At 43.0% G+C, this 13,614-nt stretch overlaps 1 long non-coding RNA gene across 1 annotated transcript in view; it reads right to left on the bottom strand.

Moving 5' to 3' along the window:
* LOC142020765 (uncharacterized) overlaps window positions 1-13,465 on the bottom strand; it is a 146,764-nt gene extending 133,299 nt beyond the window's left edge. The window contains exons 1-2 of the long non-coding RNA XR_012647494.1: window positions 13,350-13,465; window positions 11,412-11,506 (exon numbers count right to left, since the gene is read on the bottom strand). This is a non-coding gene — a long non-coding RNA (uncharacterized LOC142020765). The remainder of the gene's footprint in view (window positions 1-11,411; window positions 11,507-13,349) is intronic.
* Window positions 13,466-13,614: the final 149 nt, after the last annotated feature.

Below are 13,614 nucleotides of genomic sequence, written 5' to 3' on the forward strand. Positions count from 1 at the left end.
TTCCAGGAGTAATCAACCTTCCCAAGAGGTCAATGGACAAAGTCTTCTGGCAACCTAGCTCTGTCTACACAAGTGTTAGGTTGGCTTAACTGCATTGCTCAGGGGAATGAATTTTTCTCATCCATAAGCAACATAACTAGGACAACCTAACATTTTAATTTAGATCAGCCCTAAAAGTACCTTTCTTGGATATGAAAGAGACCTGTGTGCAAGCTTGTCTTTTACACTGACAGTTATTGGCAATAAAAGCAATTACCTCACATACCTGTTGATCTAATACGCTGGGATCCACACAGCTACAACACTGCAAATATTACAGAATTACATAGCTTTGAAATAATTTGGGAAGAATGGGGCTAGATCATTGTGAAATTTTATTGTACTATAATACTCTCTTGTATCGCTGGAAAATATCCTTGCTTTGCTTCTCTGGAACACAGAAAATTGTTCCGAATATGATTTAGCTAGATTTAAATAGTCGACTAAATAAATATCAGAAGTAAACACTGGAAATATTTCCCTTCCTAGTTTAACCAGTTTCTTTGGTCTGCAGAATACAGTATCTAATGAGACCGATTTTTAAGTGTGCAATCAAAAATAACTAACAAACTTCAAACATTATTGTGCACTCCTGACTTCTGAGCATGCAAACTCCAATATTTACATAAACCTAGCATGCAAATCAAGGGCTGTATATTTGCACTCAGTTTCTCTACACTTCAAAACTGAACACCTGATGACAATCTCAAATTCTTGTTCTTAGACTACAGGATGCTTTTGCAGGAACGACTGCTAGGCACAGATAGCGTTCACCTTTAGGAGGTAGGGGAAGACCATTTTAGGACACAGACTGGTTAACTTAGCGAGGAAGACATTGAACGAGGTTTGATGGGGGCAGGTGACCAAAGTCCGTGGGTAAGAGGAAAAAAAAAAGGAGACCTGGGAGTTGGGCCAGAAATGACAGGGAACATGGGCTATAATGACAGAGAAGAAAGAGAGAATAGGCAGAGCCGGGAGGCAAAAATCAAGTTAGTGTCTTAGATACCTATATACAAATGCAGGAAGTATGGGTAATAAGCAGGAAGAATTCAAAGTTATAATAACTAAACACAACTATGACATAGCCAGCATCCCAGAGACTTGGTGGGAAAACATACACAATTGGAATATTGGTATAGGAGAGTACAGCTTACTCAGGAAGGACAGGCAGAATAAACAAGGAAAGGTGTCATATATTAAAAATGTACACTCACAGACTGAAGTGGAGATGGACATAGGAGATGGAAGCCTTGAGAGTCTTCGGGTTAGGTTAAAAAGGGTAAAAAACAAGGGTGATGTTATATTAGGGGTCTACTACAGACCATCTATGCAGGTAGAAGACGTGGATAAGGCTTTTTCTAAGCAACTAACAAAATTATCCAAAGCGCAGGATTTGGTGTTAATGGGAGACTTCAGCTATCCAGATATATGTTGGAAAACTAACAACGAGGCACAGACTATCCAAAAAGTTCTTGGACTAAATGGATGACAATTTTTTTATTTCAGAAAGTGGAAAAAATCAATAGGGGAGAAGCTGTTCCAGATTTTATTTTAACAAATAGGGAGGAACTGGTTGAGCATTTGAAAGTGGAAGGCAGCTTGGGAGAAACTGACCATGAAATCAAAAGATAAAGCAGCAGAAATGTAACACTTTAAAGACTAACAGAATGATTTATTCGGTGATGAGCTTTCATGGGACAGACCCACTTCTTCAGATCAATTTAATTTCCAATACAGACTTTGAAATTGATCTGAAGAAGTAGGTCTGTCCCACAAAAGCTCATCACAGAGTAGATCATTTTGTTAGTCTTTTAAAGTGCTACATTTCTGCTGCTTTGTTTTGTTGGAATACAGACTAACACAGCTACCTCTGTTACTATGAAATCAAAGAGTTCATGATTCTAAGGCAGGGTTTCCCAAACTGGGGGGCATGAAAAAAAATTCCAGGGGATGGGGAGTGCAAGGCAACCCAGCCCCCCATTACTCCCCCACCTGAAGAAAGAGCCAGTGTTTGCTTCCAGTTCTCAGCCCCTGCCATTTTATGTGGGTGACCTGGCACAGCCGCTATAAAAAGCAGGCAGCTGGTGAAGACCCATGTAGAAAGGTGAGTGAGTGTGGGCTGAGGGGGAGGAGGAGGAGGATGGGGTGCTGGGGGTGCCTGGTTTGGGTGAGGGGGATGGGGATGAGGTGAGAATGCGGGGCTGGTGGTGCCTGGCTTTGTGGGAGGTGAGGGGCTCAGGTGGGTGGCTCCTGGGTCTTGTGGCACTCACAGGGCTTGGGCAGTTGGCCCTGGCATTGCGGGGCTCAGGCAGGCATGTGGGTGGCTTGGGCTGCCAGGTGGGTGGCTGGCCCCAGCAGCGTGGGGCTCAGGTGGCTTGGACTGGTGGGCGGGCAGCTGGCTCTGGCCATGTGGGGCTTAGGCAGGCAGCTCAGGCAGCTGGCCTGTGGCTGCGGTGGGAAGCTGGTGGGTGGGCAGCTAGTGCTGGCAACTCGGGGCTTGGGTGGCCAGTGGGCAGGTGGGCAGCTGGCTGTGGTGGCCAGCAGGCGGGTGAGTTGCTGGTCCTGGCGCTGCAGGGCTTGGGTGGCCAGGGGGTGGGTGGGTGGCTGGCCGTGGCGGCTCATGGGCAGGTGAATAGCTGACCCCAGCAGCGCGGGGCTGGGGCAGGAGGCTCTGGCAATGCAGGTCTCATGTGGGCAGGCGGCTGGGGTTGGATGATGGTAAAGAAGAGGTGGGGAGTGAGGGTTTCTCAAAAATCAAAAGCGGGTCATGATGCCAAAAACTTTGGGAACCACTGTTCTAAGGAGTAGTAGAAGGAAGAGCAGCAAAATAGAGACAACGGATTTCAGGAAGACAGGTTCTGGCAAACTCAGAGAGCTTGTAGGTAAGGTCCCAGATGAAGCAAGACTGAAAGAAAAAATAACTGAAGAGAGCTGGCAGTTTTTCAAAGGGATACTATTGCTTTTGGGCCCTTAATCTACACAGCTGTATAGGAAAAGTAGAAAGTATGGTAAAAGACCACCTTGGCTTAGCCAGGAGATCTTGCAGGATCTCAAAATCAAAAAGGAGTTATATCAAAAGTGGAAATCAGGAGAAATGACAAAAGATGAATATAAACCAACAATAGATGTCTGCAGGGGCAAAATTAGAAAGGCCAAGGCACAAAACAAGCTTAAACTAGCTAGAGACAAAGTGTAACAAGAATTCATTCTATAAATCTATTAGAAGCAAGAGGAACACCAAGGACGAGGTTGGCCCTCTACTCAGTGATGAGGGAGAAACAATATCAGGAAACTTGAAATGGCAGAGGTGCTTAATGATTTCTTTGTTTTGGTCTTCACCAAGAAGTCTGGTGAAGGAATGCCTAACATAGCGAAAGCAAGTGGGAAGAGGGAAGGCTTAGGAGATAAAATAAAAAGAACAAGCTAGAAATCACTTTAGAAAACAGATGTCTGCAAGTCACCAGGGCCTGATGAAATGCATCCTAGAATACTCAAGGAGCTGATAGACAAGGTATCTGAGCCTTTAGCTATCACCTTTGAAAAGTCCCAGAAGTCCAGGGAGAGTCCAGAAAATTGGAAAAGGGCAAATATAGTGCCCATCTACAATAAAAAAAGGGAATAACAGCAACCTGGGGTATTACAGACCAGTCAGTTTAACTTCTGTGATACAAAAGATAATGGAGCAAGTAATTAAGGAATTCACCTGCAAACATCTGGAAGAAAATAAGGTGATAGGCAACCGCCAGCAAGGATTTGTAAAGAACAAATCATGCCAAACTAATCTGATTGTTTTCTTTGACAGGATACCAAGTCTTTTGGATAAGGGAGAAGTGGTGGATTTGGCGTACATCGACTTTAGTAAGGCATTTGATATGGTCTCCTGTTATCTTCTTATCAGTAAACTGGGCAAATACAGTTTAGATGGGGCTACTATAAGGTGGGTGCATAACTGGCTGGCTAACCATTCTCAGAGGGTAGTAATTAATGGTTCACAATTATGCTGCAAGAGCATAACAAGAGGGGTTACGCAGGGGTCTGTTTTCTGACCAGTTCTGTTCAATATCTTCATCAACTACTTAGATTTTGGCATAGAGCGTATACTTAGTAAATCTGCAGATTACACCATGCTGGGAGTGGTTGTAACTACTTTGGAAGATAGGGTCATCATTCAAAATGATCTGGGCAAACTAGAGAAATGGTCTGAGGTAAACAGGATGAAGTTCAATAAGGACAAATGCAAAGTTCTCCACTTAGGAAGGAATAATCAGTTTCACACATACAGAATGGGAAACAACAGTCTAGGAAGGAGTACTGCAGAAAGAGATCTAGGGGTCATAGTGGACCACAAACTAAATATGAGTCAACAGTGTGATGCTGTTCCAGAAAAAGCAAACATGATTCTGGGAAGCATTAACAGGAATGTTGTGAGCAAGACCCAAGAATTCATTCTTCAGTTCTACTCTGCACTGATTAGACCTCAGCTAGAGTATTGTGTCCAGTTTTGGGCAACACATGTCAAGAGGGATGTGCAGAAATTGGAGAAGGTCCAGAGAAGAGCAACAAGAATGATTAAAGGTCTAAAGAACATGAGCTATGACGAAATACAGCAGGAATTGAGCTTGTTCACTTTAGAAAAGAGAAGATTGAAAGGGGACATCATAGCAGTTTACAAGTGCCTAAAAAGTGCAGCAAGGAGAGAGAAAAATGGTTCTTTTTAGCCTCTGAGGATGGGAAAAGGAGCAATGGGCTTAAACTGCAGCAAGGGAGGTTTAGGTTGGACATTAGGAAAACCTTCCTAACTGTCAGGGTGGTTAAATATTGAAATAAATTGCCAATGGAGGTTGTAGAATCTCCATCACTGGAGATATTTAAACAAAAAAGCAGCAAAGTAGCACTTTAAAGACTAACAAAATAGTTTATGAGGTAAGCTTTCATAGGACAGATCCACTTCTTCAGACCATAGCCATACAAGAACAGACTCAAATATTTAAGGCATAGAGAACCAAAAACAGTAATCAACGTTGACAAATCAGAAATATGATCATCAAGGTGAGCAAATCAGAGAGCAGAGGTGCCGGGCGGGGAGGTCAAGAAATAGATTAAGCCACGTATGCAAAAGAGCCCCTATACTGTCCCAGAAAATTTGCATCCCGGTTCAAACTACGTGTTAATTTGTCGAATTTTAATATGAAAGAGAGTTCAGCAACCTCTCTTTCCAAAGTAGTGTGAAAATTCTTCTTCAATAAGATGCAAACTCTTAATTCATTAACAGAATGGCCCACTCCATTAAAATGTAGACTAACTGGTTTGTGGATCAGGAGTGTTTTGATGTCTGTTTTGTGCCCACTAACTCTTTGTCTGAGAGAGTTTGAAGTCTGTCCAACATACAAAGCGTCTGGGCACTGTTGGTACATGATGGCATATATGATGTTAGTTGAGGAACATGAGAATGTGCCCATGATTCTGTGACTAACCTGGTTAGGTCCAGTAATGGTATCTCCAGAACAGATATGTGGACAAAACTGGCAGCAGGCTTTGTTGCAAGGAAAAGTCCCAGGACTGGTGTTCCTGCGGTACAGACTGTGACTGTTGGTGAGAATCCCCATAAGGTTGGGAGGTTGTCTGTAGGAGAGAACAGGCCTGTCACCTAAGGCCTTCTGGAGTGTGGATATATTTAAAAACAGGTTAGACAGACACCTATCAGGATGGTCTAAATGGTATGTAATCCTGCCGTGAGGGCAAGGGACTGGACTCAATGACCTCTTGAGGTTCCTTCCAGTTCTAGTGTCCGATGATTCCAGGAATGGAAACAATGTCACGCCTACTTAAAATTAAAGGGAAAGTGTGAACGGATGGACCAGGCCCTGATGCCCCCTACTTGAGGCTTGTGGTCTTGTCACACTCTGCCCCAGAAAAGTCACAGACAGGTCTTCCATGCACCGGCAGGCTAGAGACTGCAGGAGGAAGCAGCCAGTCAGGGGCCAGGAAGACCCTATAAAAGGACCTGCAGTACCACAGTCAGCTCAGTGCTGCTGGAGATCCCAAGCAGAGAAGACTGATGGTGACAGGCTGCCTAAGGGAGAGGCAACACCCATAGAGAGCTCTGAATGGAAAGCTGCTGAAAGACTATGGATTATAAGCAGATTCTAGTGTACTGTGACAGAACCCTGAGGTAAGGGCGAGGACACTACAGACCCATAGGGAAGTGGCCCAGGGAATTCAAGCAGCATTAAAATGGACTTAGCAGACAGTTAGTTGCTATCTACAGGGTCCCTGGGCACAGACTTGGAGTCCAGGGTGGGACTGCCCGCCCCCTCAAGCCCTCCATTAGCACCTGGGAAGAAGTGGCGTGGATGTTGGAATCCTGAGTGGGGGTGAGGGAATTTAACTATAGAGATCCCCAGTCAAAGAACTGGAGCAGAAGGGCCTTCAGATGACCCAGATGCTGCTTCTAAGAGGAGAAGCACTGGAGGCACCACTCTCAAACAGAGTGAAACCTATAGAGAGAGAATACATAGGGGGCAGGATGGGCCCCTGGTGAACACGTACCCGGAAAGTATTTGAGTTTGATTAGCACACGACGTGTGACTCGGCCTGAGGGCTGAGTAGATGAAAAGGCTGAAAAGTAAGGTAGTGTGGGCACATACGCTTGACCAGATAAGGGGGCTTATGGAAGGTCAGTGCCACACTGTTACAGAAAGAGTTACAACAGTATTTGCAGAACCCTAAGTTAAAATGAGTGTTCTAAGGGTGCAGACAAGTGTAATCCCAAAACTTCGAAAACTTCCGAAAACCTTAAAAGACTGGATACTTAATATTCAAACGTTTGTCTGTGTGGGAATGCTAGGCAATTTCCTTACCAAAAGAAACTCTGTTGCTGCAAACTATGAAAAGATAAATTTATACAGAAAAATGATGGAGGAAAAACTCACTTAAGCTGCTAAAGGTGATCATTTTAAAAAATTACAAAATTTTTGCATGGATAACTTTGAGTCTTGTGTTAGATCTATCATAAATTTGAACCTCTCAAATCCGGCATCCTCAGGAGCTGAGGCTAGCCAAAGGTTAAACTCCTTCCGAAGGTTAAACTCCATAAAACCTCCATCATAGCTGAGGGTGTGTCTACATAAGCACGGGGCCAATAGCCATATAAAAGACTACTGAGGCCCAGCTATAGCCCCATCAACTGCGCCACTGTAGCAGACACTTCCTGCATTGGCAGAAGGAATTTTTCAGTTTACTTGGGTCTATCATAGGAGTTCAGTCAACCCAACCATAACACACAGGGCATATCATTTTTCAGTCATAAATGACTTAACTAGATTTTATCTAGTATTTGGTGTAGACCAGACTTGTATGCAGGGGAAGCAGGGATGTAAGTCTTCAGCAAACCAGCTTGCCACACACAGGCGGTCAATATTGTCTAGCGTATTACCAAAACTTCCACTGCTTACTGGGCTCTCAGAAGACATTTAGGGGTAAATTGCAGCTAAATAATAACACAGAGAACCAGGATTGGTGGCTGTAAACAAATTTTATGGGACCACAGACAACTTGGCCACACCCATAATAAGTGGTCATCCAGCTAACTAAAATCATGCCGGATTATGGATGTTGCCAGAAAAAATTTCCGGATTAGAGAGATTCAACCTGAGAAACTCTGTATTACACAAATTTTAGTACAATCTTTTTCTTTCTGAGCCTGTCCCTCAACCCCATATACTATAAAAATTCCACAGCCCACCCACACCACAATAACTTTTTCGTCTGCAAATAAAAGCTAGGGCTGGTGTTGGAGGATAGCTAGCAGGACAGTTGCCTTTTCTCAGACTTGGACTTCCAGCCTGGGTGGTGGGACTCAGGGCACTAGGATAAAGAGCCATGTTGTGGGCCTTTAGTTTTTGACTCTGGACCCCAGCAAGTCTAACACTGGACATGCTTGGTGGATCCCAGAAACCTGCTTGCAGCCCTCCAGGGCAATGCACCTCAATGTATGGCTGTTTATATTACATCAAAGTCCGTTCTAGAACTTTTAGTGCACAATGACAGAATCATCATGAAAGCTACCACACAGCAGGCTAGTGTACTGTACATTTTCACCTGGGTCATATGCCCTCTAACTCTCACTAAACACAAAGTCCTGAATGAGAAAGAAGCAGCAATGGACTCTCATCTGGTTTTAGCCCATCTAAACAATACAGCCAGAATCCCCACCTTCCCATTACTAGTCATTATTTGCTAATGTTGCCTTATTGTCTTTTTCTAATTAAGAAAATACATAATTACCTTTAGGCCTGTAGTGACCCTTAGAAACAGAATTATTTTTCCAATAATCTTTCTAGAAATTATTTTGGTTTTGCTATCCTGTTAGTTGTTCACTAAAAACAATAAGGAATTGAGAAAATATGTTGTCTTTTATCAATATATTTAGTTTCTTTCATGCATTGATTAGTTTGTTACATGGAAAGCTGCCCAGAAGACTTAGGCCACACCTACACCTATAAGTTAGTACACATTACTAAAACACTCAGAGTCATGACGAATTTATACCCTGAGCACTCTAGCTATTGCCAAACAGCTGATACGGATGTGGCTAATGGTATATCTATGCCTACTGGGGCCGTCGACATGCTACAATCCATCATCCAAAGATCAGTTTTGCCACATGTGAAGATGCTGCAAAATTGATCTCTCTGGGCTCAGCTGTCAACCCTGGTACTTCACACTGCCACATAGAGTAAGGGACATCAGAGTAAGCCCACTGAGACTCAGTCTACACCAGGAAAGAAAGTCAATCCTGACACTTCAATTCTACCTACATAAATGGTGTGGCTAGAATTGCATCTCTGGGATCAGCTTTGATCCCTTGTGTAGACCTGGCCAAAGTTGGTTGGTCACAGCTAGGGAAGGAAAGGGTTTTGGTTTTTTTTCCTTCCCAGTCTGGGAGATGATTATTTACAAAGCAGGGGAAAAAATAATTCTTTTGTTACCATAGAAAGCATTTACACTATAGTGCCCATAGAGCAGGCATGGCCTTAATATTTGTAATACTACTGCAGAACTGCAGAGAAACTTTCTTCTTCCATTGCAAAGGTTATTGATAGGTATAAGATTTAGAACCAAATGCACCTTATTCCATTATTTACACCAATGCAAAATGATTCAAATGTGGCTGTGAAATGCTAACATTCTAATTTGGTAGCATTTTACACTCACTTCACACTGTTAATATATGTAAAGTAATAGGATGTTTACACAAGGTACAGAGAAAAGGCCCATAAGGTCCTTGCAGTACTTCATCAGCTCTCTTTTGAGGGGGAGAGAAAGGATGGAGCAGTACTATGTGTTACTAGTAACATTCAAAACTGCTAAAAATCACAAGATTTTTAAAAATATTTGACAATTTTTGCAGTCTATTGATTTTAGGAATTTAACATTTCTTTGTCAGTGAAATAAGATGGATCAGTTTCACTTTCAGAGTCTCCAGTGCCTTACTGTTAAGGCTGAACTTCTTGTGCCAAAGGGGAATGCTTAAAATTTGAAAAGGAAATAAATCTTGTTCTCATGCAAATATTCCTTTTAAAAATTCATAAAACCACTCATAGTCCTAGTAGATTTTTTGCTCAATCACTTACCACGCCTTTTTTTTTTAATTCTGCAATACCTTCAAAAAAAGATAAATCTAAAAGTCTTCTCAAACAAAATCCTCTCCAGTCAAATGGGAGCTTGTTGTTTATCATGAATGCAAAACAGAATCAGGTCTTTTGTAATCTTACATGTACTGCTACCTCCCCTGAGAATTCTAACTACAGTTTCTTTGAAATTTGAGACTTTGGTCTCCACCCACAAACACTTAAGGACAGGGTCATTTAACTTTAGTCAGCTGGCTTCAATGTGATTACTCACATCATAAATGATGAGCATGTGCATAAGTGTTTAAATGAATAGGCCTTATATATCTGAAAATTTAAATTTTTTTAAAATTATTTATTACCCCCCTTTTTTTTTTTGGTTAGGCCATTATCACGCTGCCACTTAGTGACTCTCTAAGATGCTAGATACCTCCTGCAAAGTGCAATGTGTGCTGAACCCTGGCTACAGAGAGCTTCTCAAACTGCAGCACTTAGACTCAACAGTGCAATATATAATTGCAAATGAAACTCTTACTGATCATCATGTTCACAGTGCTTGAGCCTTCAAACTCACAAAATTTTCTCCCAGTCAATGGGCTCGGTCAAAAATCTGTGCAGGATCATCAGGGTACAGACCAGGGTCAGATTAAAGCATAAGCAACTTCTGGAGTCACATGATGAAATAGAAATCTTAACTTTAATTTAAAAAAATGCTTTTATCTCCTTTCGTAAGTCTGCAGATAGCCTGAAAACACAGCTGAAAAAAATGTGCACTTTACCATTCACTTCAACTGAGTCCTGCCGTACACAACCTATTTGGTAATGGTAAAGGCTGTATCATTTCTTTTAAAGGTCCGAAATACTAAGGAAGTTCTTCAGCTGTTTGATGTAGCAGCTGCTGTAGTTTTAAAAGCATTTTGCTTCCTGTATTTTATTTTATTTGTTTACTATCAATTTTTTTGGGGTAGAGGAGAAGGGGAAGATAGAAGGTCAAGGGATGAGAGAAGCAATGGATACAAAACCAGAACAAAGATAATAAAACATGGGGTATATAAATAGTATATTCTCATTTAGCACGACTTATGTTTAACCTACATACTTGATGGACACATACTGGCAATGATACAAGCAGAAAGAAATCTTACGTTATTTCAGTTTTCTAAAACTTAACTCATACTTTTTAAAAGTAGACTCAAAATACTTTCATCTCTCCAGATTATTTTTTTATTCTTTGTATTTGCTGTTGGATTATGTGGCATTTTGACATTTTTAGTCATGCACAGCATAATGCAGGACTGGATGGAAGCAACAAGACAGGAAAGATGACACATGTACCAACTTGTGTGCAGAACAGTGGGCTGACATACAGGTGGACAAGGGAAAATACCTCTGGTGAGAGGTATGTCTCTTTCACATGTGTACAAACAGGCCCCACTGTACTTTTTGCCTCACTTTAAAATGTGGTGGCTTATATGAAAAACACCATAATAAACAAATTACGACAGCATTTATGCCTATAAGATGGATCCATTACGCAAGTGCCAGAAATTCCCTCCTCCTCCTCCAAAGCTAGGACAAAGAGGCAGGAGACCTCTTCCAGCACTTCCCCTGCTACTTATTGTGTGTGCATGTGGAGGAGCCACAGGGCAGACAGTTATACAGGTTATTCAAACCCACTTGTCTCACCAGACCAATCAATTTAAATATCCCCACCCCAGAGCAATAAATCATTCAACTTACCTATTTATGGTCTTCTCAAGGCCATGTCACACCAAACTTCCTGGTTTTCAGCTCTTCATATCTTTCTGAGGGCTTGGCCTCTATCCATTTCCTCCCTAGACAACAGTGGAGGTACCACAGGGAACATTTTAACCTCACTCTTCACACCGTGGGAACTCAAGGTTTTAACCAACTACCTCCCCCAATATCTTGAGCACTAGGAGGGATGGTGGCAGATGCAACTGATGCCTTTGGGAGTGGGGTTACAGGGAGGGCCATACAGAGGGGAGGCATGTCAGGTGCTCCATTTAGCAACTACAGTTTTGGCAGAGGCACAGGGGCAGTGCACCTCCCCTCTCCTTGCAGAGCTGGTGAAACTGAGCAGAGCAGCAGGTGCAACTATAATAATCATAATGTGGGCCAGTGCAACCTGGCATAATGTGTATTGTTTCCACCAGTAGTCAAAACAAATGTTACTGTAACTCCCAAAATATGAGGAAGATGTTTCTGAAGCAGTCCGCACAATGCTAGAGCTCCCCACCCCCGCAAAACAAATCCACGGGACCAAATAATAATCTATTATAATCATCTATATAACATGTTTGCAGTGATGTATATGAACCACTTGTATTTTGAAAAATACTAAATCATAGCTAGACCCAGTTTTTGCAGCACAGACTAACCTATCTTCATAAAATGCACATGTATCAACATCCTATCCAAACCCTCTTTATGCCAGAAAAGCTTAGATATGGTTTCAAATATCCTGGTTAAACTCCTTTCTAAATTGTTCCTCATGTGCCACAATAAGCTACCTAACTCAGAAAAACTCCCTTAGAATAGCAGGCATTGTTTAGCACTTATTCACACATAACACAGGAACTATAGCTTTCAATTCATTAAAACCCTAACACATGACCCCTTCCATTAAAATGCAACCACAAGACACAAAAGAAGGGAATACAACCTAAATACTGAAGATTTTAAAAAAATGCATTAGTGATACTGGTTTCATTTTTAAGTACCACAGAGATGTTCCTAGAGTCTCTGTTCCGTGACTCAGCATTTTTCAGGTTGGTTCTTCCCTGTAATTGAACAACCAGCCTATGTGGGGAAGAGGTAAAGCTAAACACATCTCTGGGGAAATGCAAAGGTCCTGAAACTGTGGACGGAAGCAAACAAGGCTGGTCAGATGTGGAAAATTTTCCCGTGATGGTAAAATCTTAAAAAATGCATTTAGAACTCAACCAGCCCCTTTGCAATAGAAAGGTATAACTCCAGGTGTAAGTTCTGTTTTTTATTCTCACGAAGTGATTTGTAATGCCAGGTCCAAATTAGACCTGAAAGTTGATCACAGATACACAATTGCAGCTACAATTGTGCGGGTGGACTAGACCTACCTAAGAGCTACTAATCAGATCATCCTCACAGAGGCTGCATCTACACTTACCTGGAAGGTCAACAACTGCTACACAATTTTCGGTATGCCAATTGCGAACCAAAAATCGACTTTGCAGCCGTCAGCTTCCTTGCCTGTCATCATGGCAGAAGGTCGATGGGACCACTCCTCCAGTCAACCTTCCTTAATACCATGCTGCTCAAAAGACGTTCTGGGGTCCACATTCACCCTGGAACATTTGATCTTCCGCAACGAGTGTAGACCCAGCCCGAGGATAGCCCACAGGAGAAACTCTCCCATTGACCTCCCTTACTCCTTGCAATAATGAAGAGTACCAGGGTCAACCAGCAGGCCTTAATAGTTCGATTTCGTGCATCCCCACAAGGCACACAAAATCGAACCCCAGAAGAAGGACCCTGAGGTGGGGCCCTACCCTTGAGGTACCTTCACCCAGAGAAGCTCACTCCATAACAAAATGGTTAGTCGTTGAGGGTGTAGAGTAACAGTCCGCCCCTGGCCCTGCTGAAGGAGCCCCACCCTCCCCAGGCTTTGCTACATGCCTTCCAGGTGCCTGTCCGTCTAGGAAGGGTCGTCGACGATGCATCCTCCCCCCTCCACACACTCTCTGTCTCCTCCCATAGCGCCCGCGGTCGGACACTCGCAGGACCAGCGCCCGCCTCGCTCTGGCGCCCAGCCCTGCAGCTGGGGAGGAGGCGTGGCCTGGAAGTGCACGTGCGGCCCACCGCTAGGGGGCGTGCGCTCGAGAGAGGTGCAGAGGCGGGGCTCTGCCGCGGGCAGGTGATTGGCGACGTCGCGTGGCGTGGT

The sequence above is a fragment of the Carettochelys insculpta genome, chromosome 14 (genome assembly GCF_033958435.1).
Source record: "Carettochelys insculpta isolate YL-2023 chromosome 14, ASM3395843v1, whole genome shotgun sequence".
NCBI lineage: Eukaryota > Metazoa > Chordata > Testudines > Carettochelyidae > Carettochelys > Carettochelys insculpta.